General features: G+C 51.3%; 1 protein-coding gene across 1 annotated transcript in view; it reads left to right on the top strand.

Annotated features, from left to right (window-relative positions):
* The first annotated feature begins 1,401 nt into the window (after positions 1–1,401).
* ZFHX2 (zinc finger homeobox 2) overlaps positions 1,402–11,200 on the top strand; it is a 28,676-nt gene continuing 18,877 nt past the window's right edge. Inside the window, exon 1 of the mRNA XM_026007548.2 lies at positions 1,402–1,796. The gene's annotated coding sequence lies outside the window, so the exon portion shown is untranslated. The remainder of the gene's footprint in view (positions 1,797–11,200) is intronic.

Raw genomic sequence — 11,200 nt, 5'->3', positions numbered from 1 at the left:
AAAAGACCTCTTCCTCTCAATCATAAGGTCCTCTTCCCTGAGTTATAAGGTCCCATTTTTGGGGCAGAGGCAGCAGCTTAACTGAAAGGAAGAGCAGACTCAGGAACCAGACAGACCGGGGGTTAACTCCCAGCTTTGATTTCTAGGTGTTTGGTCTTAGGCAGGCAACTCCACTTCCCTAAACCTCTCATATCTCCTTGGTAAAATGTGGACTGCCACAGTTACAGGTGAGGATTCAACGGTAAATGGTCACATCATAAAGATTCAATTTGGTAGTTTCTTTCTTCTTTCTCTTTCCTGTGAACTCCAAGGTTTGTTTTTGTTTGTTTTCTTTTCCCTTCTCTACTTTCTTTCATTCCTTTTCTTTTTGTTTTTTAAGAGAAGTAGGCTGTAGCAACTCTTGTGAGTTCTGGAGTCAGAGCAGCGAGGTTTGAGACCTGGCCTAGTCATTTATTGGCCATGTGACCTTGGGCCATTTAACTTGTTTGTGGCCTGGTTTCCTCAATCGTAAAATGGGACTAGTTGTGAGGAATAAGTAAGTTAATGTACATAAAAGTGCTTGGAACTGTTCTGTGGACTCAATAAATCTTTACACTTATTATTAGAATGTAAGAGAGCTTATAACCTAAAGATGAGGACCAGGAGCCCAAATCTCCCTTTCCCAGCCCAACTCTGAGTGGAGGAGACAGAAGCTCCCAGAGACCTAAAAATAACTGCTGTCAAGAGGTTCTAGGACCCGGGGATCCCTGGGTGGCGCAGCGGTTTGGTTTAGCGCCTGCCTTTGGCCCAGGGCGCGATCCTGGGGACCCGGGATCGAGTCCCGCGTCCAGCTCCCGGTGCATGGAGCCTGCTTCTCCCTCTGCCTATGTCTCTGCCTCTCTCTCTCTCTCTCTGTGTGACTATCATAAATAAATAAAAATTAAAAAAAAAAAAAAAGAGGTTCTAGTACCCAATTGGAAAGGACGGGGACTGATAAGGCAAGGAGGGAGTGTGGGGGGGAAAGATAGATAGGCCTGGGGCAGCTCTAGGAAGCTGGTAGAAGCCCAGGCTTATTCTAGAGCCGACTTAAAACAAGACACATACATGTACGGTTTCCGTAGGCAGGAGGGAGAGGAAGAGAACACAGGAAAGAGTTTAAGGGCGCTTGCCACCTTTGCAAGCACTGGCTTGGACCTGGCACCGCAATTGAGCCAGGCGGCCCTGCTAGGCCGCCAGCCCTGGGGCCTTGGGTCCGGCGCGCGCACACGCTGCGCCTGCTGGCAGGCGGGTGGGAGCAGGGACCGACCGACTACAACTCCCGGCACTCACCGCGGCGGGCGGGACGCTGCACCTGCTCAGTGGGGCCGCCCCGGGCGCCTGGGTATTGATTATTCCATTGTGTGGGACGCCTCGGCTCCAGCCAGTGAATGAGGCGGAGGAGTGAGGGCGAGGAGGAGGAGGAGGAGGAGGAGGGCGAAGAGGAGGAGGAGGGCGAGGAGGAGGAGGCAGGGAGCGAGCGAGTGCCCAGGGTGAATCAATGGAAACCCCCTCACGAAGCCGGGAAAACACTTCAGCCGCAGCCAAATAGCATTGATTATTTTCCTTCACTTCCCTCACCGCCGTGAATTTATTTATTTATTTTTTCCATCTCCGTCCCTGACGCCCCGGAGTGAGCGCTGGAGGGAGGGAGGAGGAGGGGAAAAAAAAAAGGAATCAACACATCGGAGAAGTCCCTTCCAAGAGCCGCCCCCTCCCCTCCCCGCCTCGCGCTGCTCGGCGGCCGCGGTTCGACTCCCGTCCCTGCTTCCAGCTGAGGTGTAAGTGCATCGATTTCCGATGCTGCTGGGTTGGTTTTTTTTTTCTCCTCTCCCTCTCTCTCTTCTTCCTTTCCTTGCTCTTTGGAAGCTGGAGACGGAGGAGAGGAGGCGCTCGGAGACTGCCGCTGGAGGGCACGGAGAGGGACGGGAAGGGGTTGGGGGAGGGGACACGGACGGACGGACGGACGGACAGACCAAGAGCTTGAGGAGAAGGAGGGGCAGGGGTGGGGGGGGAGGGGGCGTGCGAGTGAGGATGGTTGGGGGAGAGGGAGATGCAGGGGTGGAGGGAGAGACGGCGAAGGGAAAGGCATCGAGGCTGGACCTAGAGCCAGCCGGACAGACGGAGGGGAACGAGAGCCTAGACTGACCGCGCCGAGCTGTGCGGGGAGCGGGGTCCCGGAGGGAAGGGGAGGCCGGGTGAGTGCGGGCTCGGAGCTGTCAGCCCGGAGGGGCCTGGGTCTCGGCTGCCCCCCGCCGGCTGCGGGATCGGAAACCGCGGTAGGCGGGCGGGCTGATGTACGGGCTAGCATGCTGCGGTCCCGGGTGGGTGGGAGGAGACGTGGATACTCAATCTTCGATCTTCGTTTTTGCCTGAAGTTGAGCTTTTTTTTTTTTTTTTTTTTTGGAAAGGTGCGAGTAGGTAAGGGGAGGCCACTGCTCCACTCAAGGTGAAGTGTGTCTCTCCTGGCCCCTCAACTCTCCATCTGCTCTGCTCTTGTCTGGCACCCTCTCAGAGTGGCCCTGTCATTTTTGAGCACTGGACCATGAGTGGCCTCGAGGTGCCTGTAGCCTCACTGATCTCTGTCCATGTGTCCCAGCCTCTTGATTTTGCCATTCTTCCCCCTCCTTCTCTCCATCCATCCATCTCTAGGTCTGTGTGTCACTGTCTCTGCCTGTGACTCTTTCTATCCGAGTGATCCTCTCCCTGTGTGTCCCTGTCACTATGTGTCACGCCTTGGCTGCCTGACTGGTCTGCCCGTCTAGGACTCCGTGCCCTCTCCTTCAGAGTCCTTATGATATCTCTGGCCTTTTCAGGCTACTTTTTTCATGCTTATCAGTCATGATTGTAGTAGTCACCAGTCAGGGGCCTGGAAAGAGTCTGAGGGATGGGACAAATGTGTCTCCCCGAAGGACTAGGTACCCTTTCAGCACAGCTACAACAGCATCCTCTTCTATCTCCACCTGGGAAGATTTGGAACTTCTAGCATTGTTGACTATCTCCTTTGCCATGTGCCTGTCTCCCCAATCAGGACCTCTAGTCTCCTGTGTATCATCTGCCTTTCCAGGAGCTTTCCACCACCAACGACTTCCTTGCTGACTTGATTTCCTCCTTTCCCTCATTTTGCCATTGTATATTTTTTCATTTCCCCATGTTGTTTCACCCCGTTTTTGCATTTGTCTCCCGTGATCTCCCTTGCCTATTCTTTACCGTTGTTCCCATAACCTGCCCTTTGCCTACCTTTTCTCCTTGGTCACCCGAATTTCCTTTTATCCCTTTATCCTCTCACCCAGCATTTTAACCTCTGCAGCAGAAGGTACCAGAGAGCAAGGGCGCTGGGAGAGGTGGGGAGTATGGTTTGTGCAGGCACATAAATAGGCCAAGAAATCAATTTAATGGGCTTCCAGGGGCATATAACCCCTTCATCAGTCAGGGCCATTATGTCCATTAACTGTCAACTTTGATTTTGTAAGGGGACATTCTCTAGGATTCTGAGCTCCACCCTGCTTGGTTGCCTCTCATCCTTCAGTTCATTCTAGATATTAGTGGCTTTTTCTTCACTTTCTAGATCATCTTCCTGGGCCCCTGTTATTATCATATTTGAATTCAGCATGATCCTTTAGGAGGCTGTTTTCATCATATGACAGAAGCTATCTTATGCAAGAGGCCAGGGTTATTCAGCCTAAAAAATGGGAAAGGTGGATTAAAGAGTCTGGAGAGTTTACCTTGTTTTAAGCCCATCATTGTCTTCCCACCCTCTGAGCTTGGAAGCGCAAGAGGTGGAGGTAGATATGGGCATAAGATGGAAGATTTCCGAGGTTAACAGTGTTCAGAAAGGATCTGAGGAATGTGCAAAAGGAAGGGAAGAAAATCCATGTGGAATGGGGGCAGGGAAGGAACCGAGGGGTGATTAATGAAAATTGGGAGAATGAAATAAAACACGAGTTTTGGACAGAAATGATAGGGCATTCATTCCTAAAGAGGAGGTCAACAGAAAAGGCAATATGCAGTGAATACAATGGTAAAGTGGGGGAAGGGAAGAATTGAAGAATAAGATGAGGTGGGAAAAGAGTGTGGTACAAAGAAGGTAAATGGAAGGCAAATGGAGGAGTGCTGAAGCAGATCAGAGCCGCACAGAGCTTGGGAGGGGGAAGAAAGGAGAGGATGAGGTATCAAAGGAAACAAATGCCTCTGGTGCTGAGAGGGACACAGCGTGACCGGTGCAAAGAGAGCGCCGCAGGAGGGGCAATTCAGAAAAAGGCAGAGCAGGAATACCACTGGGTGAAGGCCCGCAAGAGAGGGATGCCAAAGGAGAGGCAGAGCGCACAGAGATACTAGTGAAGAGAGAGGGAAAGAACCTCACACACATTCCTTCCATTGGCCGCATCCCTCACTCAATCCCACCAAAGGCCAAGCCAGGGGGACACAAGCAAAGAGATGAAAAAGTAGATGAAAAAGTAGAATTCCCATTTACTTTAGCTGACAGGAACTTGAATCTTTTTGGCCCCCTGAGAACCAAAGACCTCAAGCCTCTGATGTCATAAATTGCTGGGGTTGCTATGGCAACTTGACAGGGTTCCTCCGTCTATGATGTCAGAGCAGCTGGTGTTACCTTGAGACCCATAGAGGAACATCTTGCTGCTTTGCTGGGAGCTGTACCCGTACAAGGCCAGGGCCTGGGTCTGATCTGTAGGATTCCTGGGTCTGGGTCGGTAGCTTGCTCTTCTCTCCCTAGAGCTGTTAGCTCAGAGCGAGATCTGTATATGAGTGCCTGACATTCACTAGAGCCTGCGGAAGAGACCTTGGGAGATAGGGCATTGAGGACCAGGTGGTAAGACCAAAAGGCAGGCAAAGAAGGAAGAAAACTGGAAATGGCAGTTAGGAACTGTGAAAGGAAAAGGGCTTTGTGAGCTGGGAGGAGCATCGTTGAAAATGTAAGATGAACCTAGCTCTGGGTTTAGGAATGGAGACCAAAGCTGGAAGTGCGCACGAGAGGAGATCAGGGGTGAGCGAGTGTAACCTGATGCAGGAATAGAGAAAAGAGCAGGGTTCTGAAATGCCAGAGGGCACAGTGGAATTTGGCTGCCCAGGGTGATGAGATTGCAGGACTGAGTCATGGGAGGAAGCTGTTAGGTGAGAGACCCGGGGTTAGTCATGATGGCCCTAGGAGCAGGCACCCCATCCATCTACTTTCTGATTGATTGTTTCCCAGCACCCCGCCCAGCGTCTGCCATATAGAAGATGCTTAATAAATATCTGTTGATTGGATGTTGAATTAATAGGGAGAAGCTAGGGAAAAGAGTTGCCCACCTTCCTCTCACCCCAAGCCTCAGACCCCTAAGTCTGCATAAATGGTCAGGCTGAGAAGGCAGCTACTGAAGGAAAGGGCTGGAAGGGAGCTCACTGAGCCACAGTGAGCACTGAGGTGGTGGAGGGAGGACAGACCAGTTAGGGGCACACTTGGTGTCAGTCAAGGAAGGGCTGCCACACTTGGAGGGCTAACTTTAGGGGCTGATCTGAGGAGTCTTTGGAGAGAGAATGGGAAGAAAACATGAATGAACAGTCTTAGGAGCCCAAGAGAAAGAAAGATGCGGAGGAGGGTAGAGAAAGGAGGTGGTTTCCAGAAAAGGTTGGGAGTTGTTTCCAAAGACGGAGTTGGCAGATTTGATTTAGCAGTAGCATCTCCACCCTACCCCCTTCCCAATCATGAAACCACAACTGAATCAGCCATACTCCTGCCCTGCCCCCCAAGTCACAAATAAAGAATTCATAAATCAATACCAGGCCCATCCTATACACCCTGTAATCCAGGCAATAACAAGGAACAAGGAAGTCAGCATCAGCCAAGTGGGCCAGCAGGGCAGGATGTAAGGAACCCTATGAGGGATGGCCCTGATGCCTGACTGCCCATTGCTGAAGGAGTCCAGAGGTATCTAGAAAGGGATGAGGTAGGGCAAGATATGCAGAGCTCCCTACAACCCTGAGTGAAGTCTGCAGAGAGAGAGGTCTTGATACACAGAGGTCTTAGAGAAAAATGCACTATTCAGGGATTGTAACCTGTCCTGTTTCTATGGTGAAGAGTTAGAAAGCCCCTGGATGGGTTGAGGACTCAAGGAGAGAAGACCTGGGAGGGAGCAAACAAGCTGGGAGCCCCAAGGGAAAGTCTGGCTGTTATAAGAAAGGCCAGGGCAACTAGAGAAGGGGCTGGGAGGGAGGGGGGTACCCTGAAGGGAGGGCAGTGGCAGCTGGATGCACGGTCAGCCACCACCATGGACTTGGGCAGCTCATATTTTGCAGCAGGCGACAGGCTGTCGACACGGCGGTCCTTTACCTCACCGTTAGAAACTCATTTCATTGATTTTTCCATCTTTCTTCTCTGGCTTCTCAGTCATCCCACCACTCACTTTCCCAGAGCCCCTTGCCTCTCTGGGGAAAGCCCCAGGGGACTGCCTGCCCACCCCCCCTCCACCCCAGGCTCTTGGGGGAGGGGGGTGTGAAAGATTTAGAGGGTCTTCCAGCACCTGAGGTAATGGCATTGGCTCCCAGTAACCACCCCCTCCCCACCATGTAGGAGCTAGTCCAGAGACCAGAGCCTCTGCATGGTTGTTCAGGGTGCCCAGTTTAAGGGGTGACTGGGCTAAGATCCACCTGTTCTGTCACAAAGCTACACCACTAAAGTGCAGGCTGCATATACCTGGAGGGAGACATCTTTTTCTAATTCCTCCCAAGACAGCTCCGTATCCCTCAAAAATTTTCTTTCAAAGTTATTTGAGAGAACAGGAGTTGCATCTGGGTTTGGGCAGGAATAGGGATTACACTAAAGCTAGGGTTCGAGCCTCCGAATCGCAGCAGGGCCTTCCACCAGAATGATGCTGGCACAGGGGCCTGTGCAATTAGGAGGACCTAGTAGCAAGAGCTGTCTTCTGAGAGGTAAATGTATGCGGTGGCTCGTCCGTGTAGCACACTGACGTGCAGACAGCGGGGGCAGGATGGGTGTGGGCCAGAAATTTTTACTTCATATGTGGACATTTCCCTAGTGCCTCCTCCAGTCACAGCCAGCTACCCTGGGCCTCTCCCTGTGGGGCTGGAATCGGAGGAAAGGTTAAGAGTCAATTGCCAGTCATTTGGCTTCTCAGTGAAGGAAGGCAGAGGGTGGGACAGGAGGGTTAGACTGGGTTTCCCTGAGGAACTGAGGGGATACGTGCCATTTCCATCCTCAAATCTTTAAGTCCTGGCTTTGTCGGTGACCAGCCCCCCTCCTCAATCTCAAGCCCAAGGCCCTTTGGCTCTGTCCTCCTTTTTCTCTGGTCTTGGAGGTTGTTTGGGCCCCCATGTGTCTCAGGTCTGGGATGTCTAGATTCTGCTGCTTCCTCTGACTCATAGGCCTGTCGCCCCCATGGCAGCTGTCTTTCTTTCTGTTCAGCCCTTTCTTTCCAAGTTATGAGCCACTGGCCTATGTGGGTCTGAATGCCTTCTCTCATCTCCAGCTTCTTCTGGCTACCCGATTTCCAAAACCCAGAAGATAAGTCCTGGTGCTTCGGGGAAAGGAGTGCACTTGAGGCTAGGAGGAGAGAAGACCTGGGGAGGCCAAGGAAGGAAGGGGTACAGGCAGGGTGGATGGGAGAAGCGACCGGCAGAGTAGGACTGAGAAAGGGAGTCCGAGGTAGAAACCATGTGACTTGGAGCCGGAGTGAAGGCCACAATTTAAATGAAAAAGGAAGGAGGGCGGTTGGCTGTGCGGCCGCGGAGAGAAATGGAGGAGCGGAACCGGGAGCCTGACCCCCTGCCGGGAAACGGAGGCTGCGGGGAGGAGGGGAGGAGGGGAGGGAGGGAGGGAGGGAGGGAGGGTGGCTGGGGACAGGCCTCGAGCGGAAAAGGCAGCTCCGGCTCAGCCTCCGCGGCAGTCCTGAGTTCAAGCCGTGCTGGCTTTGACCCTTGTGGGAGGAACCGAAGTGGCAAATTAACGACGATAATGAAGTCACTGCTCCTTGTTTGTCTTTGCTGGTTTCCCCTTGAGATTTGTCCTTTGGCCAGACGGGGCAACGTGGGGGAGGGGAGGGCCAGCGGCGGGGAAGGGCGGGGGGTTGCGGAGGAGAGGACGGGGAAGTGAAGACGCGGAGGCCGAGCGACCGGGTCGCGCCAGGAGCAGGGGAGAGGCGAGGGGAGCGGAGAGACGGAAGGGAAAGAACAATGGGGAACAGGGCAGGGAAGCCTGGAAGGAAGAGCAGAAGACCGGGCGGGAGAAGGAGAGGTGGCACGGAAATGGCGAGCAGGAGGGAGAGAACGTGGCGGGGCTGCTGGAGCTGCAGCTGGCGGGGCCAGTGGGCGGGGCCTCATCTCCATCTCTAATGGCTGTGAAATGAGGTTAGCTCCATTAGAGGTGGCGAGAGTGTAACGGGATCACACTCATTAGGACTGGGCCATCCCAGTAATTACCACCACCCCAAACACGCCCGCGCCAGCCGGGCCGCCGAGCACAAACAGGCACGCGGCAACACACCCGCACCGGACACTCGGGGCCCCCGAGGGCAGACCCGGGGCGTCTTAGAGACCCAGCCGGAGGCTTGAGAGCCAGCACCTTCACTAACCCAAGAGGTGCTGGGACAGGCAGCACTAAAACCAGGCCCTCTCTCTCTCTCACTCACACACACACACACACACACACACACACACACACACACGGTCAGATACACCCCCAACTCAGGAAATAAGGCACGTGAATGAATAATTATCGTTTCCACTTATTGATCACAAAAAGTGCTGGCCTGGATAATGATCATCTCAATGAACACAACTCCATGAGGAACTATTCCTCATTCTGTATATGAAGAAACAGTTTTTAAGCAACTCACCCAAAGTCATTTACATAATACAGACTAGAACGAACTAAAAAAAATTTTTTTAAGATTTTATTCATTCATGAGAGATACACAGGCAGAGACATAGGTAGAAGGAGAAGCAGGCTGATGTGAAACTTGATCCCAGGACCCCAGGATCACTACCTGAGCCAAAGGCAGAGGCTCAACCACTGAGCCACCCAGGTGTCCTGAGAACTAAAATTTGATGCCAAGTCTGTCTGACTCTAAAGGCCGCATTCTTTTTTTTTTTTTTTAAGGTTTTATTTATTCATAAGATACATAGAGAATGGCAGAGACACAGGCAGAGGGAGAAGCAGGCTCCATGCCAGGAGCCTGATGCGGGACTCGATCCCGGGACTCCAGGATCGAGACCTGGGCTGGAGGCAGGGGCTAAACGGCTGAGCCACCCAGGGATCCCCTAAAGGCCACATTCTTAAATAATACCATACTGCTTGTCTTGAAGTTCATATGCTATTATGAATGCATATGTATAGACTTCCAGCTTTAAAAGACATTATCACAAATGAATATACATATCCTCAACTCAACTTTTTCATATGTCTAACTCCCCCAACACAAACAAAAGCAGTGGCCAGGACCTCTCATTGGCTGCAGTGAGAACAGCGCCCCCTGGAGTTGTACAAAGCAGTGGTCTTGTTCTGGCTCATCTTCTACTAAAAAAACTGAGAGCAGCCATCTGACCAATACCTTCAAGCTAAAAGGAGCCTGACAGCTCAAATCTAATGCTCAAGGCAAGACATACATAAGGGTAGAGTAACACACAAAAAACTCAAAGATCTCGTTCAAAATGCGCAACCAGAGTTCAGAAGCTTACAAATTAACCCAAGAACCCAAAAGTGGAGTGCTGGGGTCAGGCTGGCTGAGTCTGCTCTGGACTCTATTTCTTTCCAAGTATGAGACCTTAAAACTTCCTTACCCCTTCCAAGTCCATTTCCATGTTTGCCAAATGGGAATGAATGGCTGTATCTGTTTCATCAGATTGGAGAATTAGGTGATGCAGTGCTGGCACATGGTAAACATTTAAAGATATTATTATTAGCTCTTGTTGTAACACCATTTAAATGGAGTCATTACCATCACAAGGGTTCCTGTAGACTCAGAGAATCAGAAGGTTTTTTTTTTTATATACGCAGTCACTTACAGTGGTATTCTTCCAAATAATTGGAAATAATTGTTGTGATTCCTTCCAAGTGCAGGGAGATCAGCAGTCTTCTCCAGAGGTCCCCCCTGCCAGGATCTGATAGGATCTTGTATCTGAACTGAAGGGCACCACTCCCTGCCCCTCATATAGAAGGGTTTAGAGCTGGCTTTGTGGGTTTGTCTGAGCCTGAGTCTCCCAGGTGTACCTATAGTATCCCACAGCTCCACACTGCTGTTCTAACACCTGAGGTGTCATTAAGGGAGACGCATGGGCAAGAAGGTCCACTCCTCTCTGGGACATCCACCCCTCTAGCAGCAGGCAGCCTGCAGCCCACTCAACAAGCCATGCAAATGTGGATGGGTGTTCAACTAGCTAGCTGTGGTTTTAGTCCACCATTTCCCTTTGACCCCTGTCTGCTCCCAGCCTACCCCCTTCTTCCTCCCTGCTTCTCCTTTCTTCTCACACCTCATTCAGTTCCCTTATGCCTACCTTAAGCATCTTGCAGGGTGTAAAATACAGTCCCCTGTGGCTCCATCTCTCCCAGTGGGCACAAGCCACCTGCCCAATCTGATGTCAAAGCCGGAGGCTTCAGTGAGATTCAGTAATCACATGTGTGGATCAAGATCCAGCCCCTTCCCCCAACTACCTACCTCTTCCCCCCTTACCTTCTCTCTTCCTCCCTGCTCCTCTTTGCCTTAGCTGTCTCTTCACCCCGTGACACTCTTTCTCCTGCTGAGTGTCCCATTCCCTGTCTTTTGGACAAAATGTGTATTGCAGCAGAGTTAACACTCCCAAAGATTTGGGGTAGGGAGAGATGGAGAAGTCTAGGTGAGGTAGGTAGGATTAAAATAGAGGAATAGGTATTCCCTTTTTTTTTTTTTTTTAAGATTTTATTTATTTATTCATGAGAGTCACAGAGAAAGAGAGAGAGAAAGGCAGAGGGAGAAGCAGGCTCCATGCAGGGAGCCTGATGTGGGACTTGATTCTGGGACCACAGGATCATACCCTGGGCCAGAGGTAGGTGCTAAACCACTGAGCCACCCAGGGATCCCAGGAATAGGTATTCCTAAAACTGATATTACACTATATGTTACTTCCTAGAATTTACATAAAAACTTGAAATATGAAAAATATTTATTATTTTTAAAATATATTATTTATTTGA

The sequence above is a fragment of the Vulpes vulpes genome, chromosome 6 (assembly GCF_048418805.1).
Source record: "Vulpes vulpes isolate BD-2025 chromosome 6, VulVul3, whole genome shotgun sequence".
NCBI lineage: Eukaryota > Metazoa > Chordata > Mammalia > Carnivora > Canidae > Vulpes > Vulpes vulpes.
Note: the sequence above shows the minus strand (reverse complement) of the source record. Positions and strands in the feature narration are given on the sequence as shown.